The following is a 3,924-nucleotide window of genomic DNA, read 5'->3' on the forward strand; positions in this document are numbered from 1 at the left end:
TGTCTTATTTAACAAAGGGCGTACTTCAGTAGTATATTTCTTAGTCCTTATTTAATTGAGAAAGTCTTTCTGTTGCTTTCACAAATGAACAATTACTTGAATGGAAATAAAATTCCTGGGGTCACACCTGTGACCCACTAGTCATTCAATAGACTTTGATTGTTCTACTGTTCTCTTGAACACTTACATTATTATTTTTTTCTTTTTTGGGAACACTTATAATTCTTAGTTGGCTCTTTGTCCTCTACCCTCCACATGTATTGTCTTCTCTAATTATTTTATTCTTTTTGTCTTCCTTCCAGGCTTCTCATTTTTGTCTTTAGTACTGATTTGATGGGGGTAGGGTGGACTTTTCTTCTTTTTCAGAGGGTAGATTAGGTGATATGTGGTTCAAAATGTATTTCTCAATTCATCTTGACTGATGATGCATTTAGTGAGAATTCCTCCAGGATTTTCTGAGATCTTTTCTTACCATTTGATCTCAAAGCCACCTTTTTCATTTTTGTGTCTTCAAGAGTTGTTTATTAGGAAATTAAGAAGAGGCATATCAGCTCTTCTTCATGGTGCCTTGGAGTCTGCTTCAGAATGAAACTGAACATCTCTTTCTCAGCTATTGGCTGCCAGAAACTCATTGAAGTAGACTGTGAATGCAAACATCATACCTTTTATGAGAAGAATATCACCACAGAAGTTCCTGCTGCTGTTCTGGGGAAAGAATGGAAGGGTTACGTGGTCCATATCAGTGGTGGCAATGACAAAAAAGGTTTCCCCATGAAGCAGGGCGTCTTGACCCAGGGCTGTGTCTGTCTGCTGCTGAGTAAGGGGCATTCCTGATATAGACCAAGGAGGACGGGAGAGAGAAAGTACAAATCTGTTCGGGGTTGCCTTATAGATGCTAACCTCAGTGTTCTCAACTCGGTCATTCTAAAAAAAGGGGAGAAGGATATTTCTGGACTGATACTACTGTGCCTTGTCACCTGGGGCCCCAAGGAGTTAGAAGAATCCACAAACTTTTCAGTCTTTCTAAAGATGATGTCCACCAGTATGTTGTGAGAAAGCTCCTAAACAAAGAAGGTAAGAAACCTAGAATCAAAGGGCCCAAGATTCAGCCTCTTGTTACTCCATGTGTCCTTCAACACAAACACTGGGATATTGCTTTGAAGAAACAGTGCACTCAGAAAGATAAGGAAGAGGCTGCAGAATGTGCTAAACTTTTGGCCAAGAGAATGAAGGAGGCCAGAGAAAAACACCAGGAACAGATTGCCATGAGACGGAGTCTGTCCTCTCTGACAGTTTCTACCTTGAATCTGAGTCCAGTCAAAAATGAGGTTTCCTAAGAGTGACAAATAAAAATGTCTTTTGATAAAATATCAAAAAAAAAAAAAAAAAAAGAAGCAGCAGCCTTTTTTTTTTTTTTTTTTTTCCAGGCTCCTACACTGTGTAGAATTCCTCACCATGTTAACTTGCAAGTCCAAATTCAGTAATTTAAAGTACTTATAAACATCAAAAAGATATCTAGGTCACACTTTTTCAAACATCTCTTTGGACATTTATTTCTCATACTTTAATTCGTGGTTAGGGTATAAATATCTCACCTTCCACATTTCCACCATTGATTTTGTTAGCAATGAATGTGTTTTCTTTTTTTCTTCATTGTCTTTTCTTTTCAGTGTTCCAAAATTCAGTGCTCCATGCAATATATGCCCTCCATAATACCCAACCCCCCAGCCCCCTCCCCTCCCAAACCCTCAGTTTGTTTCTTAGAGTCCACAGTCCCTCATGGTTTGTCTCCCCCTCCGATTTCCCCCAACTCAGTTCTCCTCTCTGCAATGTATTTTCTTAAAAGATCTTATTTGTGAGACAGGGAGAGTGAGCCATGGGAGGGGCCGAGGCAGAGGGAGAAGCAGACTTCCACTGATCAAGGTGATGCAGGTCCCAATCCCAGGACCCTAAGATCATGACCTGAGCCAAAGGTAGATGCTGAACTGAGTGAGCCACCATTAGCAATGTATTTTTATTTATAAATATAAAAAGTATTTTTATTTATAAAGTTTTAAACAGTTTTTTGACCTCTGTTCTGAGAATTAGGAACACTCACTGATCTTTATGGAACTTTTGTTTCTTAGGATAAAAATATTAATCATGATTTTATAAATTTCTTATCTTTGAACAAGGTTTAAATTTGCAAATAGTTGTAAAAATAATTCATTAACTTTCTAAAAATCTTACATAATGCTTGAAGAAAAATACACTGAATCATAGAATATGTTCTTTTGTGTGACTTTCAGATGAAAAGAAATAAATTGATTATCGTGTATGTCTAGAACTCTACATTATGTGTGCCATAGGGAATAAAGAAAGGAAACATAGTCCTTGAGCGTAAAGAGTTCAAAACACTGTTGGAGAGAAAAAAAATACAAAGCAATACAAGATAGTATGTAATCAATGATCGTGGATCAAAAAGAAAATAGAAAATTACCTTTGGAGTGACTCTGTGCACTGGCAGTTTAATTATTTTTTTAAAGATTTTATTTATTTATTTGACAGAGATCACAAGTAGGCAGAGAGGCAGGCGGGGGTGGGGGGTGGGGGGAAGCAGGCTCCCCGCTGAGCAGAGAGCCTGATGTGGGACTTGATCCCAGGACTCTGAGATCATGACCTGAGCCCAAGGCAGAGGCTTAACCGAGCCACCCAGGCGCCCCAATTATTTTTTTATCTTCAAGTTCGAAGATAAAGCAGGATATTGAATCACTTTACATTTAAAGATAAAATGTGGTGTACTATATAGTGGCTAACTGAACATAATAAAAATAAAAATAAAAAAAATCTTCAGCTTCTTTCGTGGGGTTGTCCTAAGCCTGTATTTAAATTGTATAGGAGCAACATGTTTTCCAAGATGGATTGTTTAGAAAATAGTTTGTGTCTGGGACACCTGAGTGGCTCAATCAGTTAAGCGTATACCTTCAGCTCAGGTCCTGATTCCAGAGTCCTGGGATTGAGTCCTGCATCGGTCTCCTTGCTCAGCAGGGAGCCTGCTTCTCCTTCGGCCCTCTGCTTCCCTGCTTGTGTGCTCTCTCTCTCTTTCTCTCGCTCTCTCACAAATAAATAAATAAAATCTTAAGAGAAGAGGAAAATAATTTGTCTCAAGGATTGTTGACTGTCTTTACACTTAAGAAAATCTTTAATTTCTTACATTATTAAAAACAGAAAAGATACAAAGAAAGACATTTGTGAAGCTTTTTATCTCATTAAATTTGACTTTTTTTTTAGCAAATAAAAAGAAATCAATATTTGTGGCTCATAATTCCTTTAGGTTTTATGCTGCTGGGAAATATATATAATTTGATATTGGTTTGTAGCAGAATGCCATGTTTTCATTTTGCTCCAGCTGCTTTTAACCCTGGGATGCCACCTAGCAATGCTCTTCAATAACAGCTGGACATAACAGCAGAACCTTTCTATAGGCAGGAATTTCCTGGAATAAAAATATTGAGTGTCACTGGAGTATCTTATTAGTTTCTTTCTCTAGGATTTTTCCTTGTTATAGAGCTATTTAAAATTATGAGAAACTAGGGATACTTTGAAATATTTGCATGATAATACTCAGGATAGATTTTCATAATGTACCAAATCTCTGAACTTCTTGGACCAAAAAAAAAAAAAAAAAAAGGGAGAAGAGAGAGATTAATAAAATCCTACAAATCAGATACAACCTTGTTTTGCAAATTTTTAAGTGTTGCATGGCAGCAAATAAGTTGTTTTACAGCTCTGTTCGTAACTCTAGAAATGAAGATACTGTTATTGCCCCAGAAGGGTGTTACATAGGTTAAGTAAGGGAATTGCATACTTCTTTAGGCTATGTGGCTATAACTCACTCTGCCTGATTGCCTTCTATCCAGCAGCCAGGTAGAGTCTATATATAAA

The 3,924-nt window shown here is 37.4% G+C and overlaps 1 pseudogene; it reads left to right on the top strand.

Moving 5' to 3' along the window:
- Window positions 1–585: 585 nt before the first annotated feature.
- LOC116868201 lies at window positions 586–1,327 on the top strand (annotated as a pseudogene).
- The last annotated feature ends 2,597 nt before the right edge of the window (window positions 1,328–3,924 follow it).

Source organism: Lontra canadensis, unplaced genomic scaffold, assembly GCF_010015895.1.
Source record: "Lontra canadensis isolate GAN:19392208 unplaced genomic scaffold, GSC_riverotter_1.0 scaffold14, whole genome shotgun sequence".
Taxonomy (NCBI): Eukaryota; Metazoa; Chordata; class Mammalia; order Carnivora; family Mustelidae; genus Lontra; species Lontra canadensis.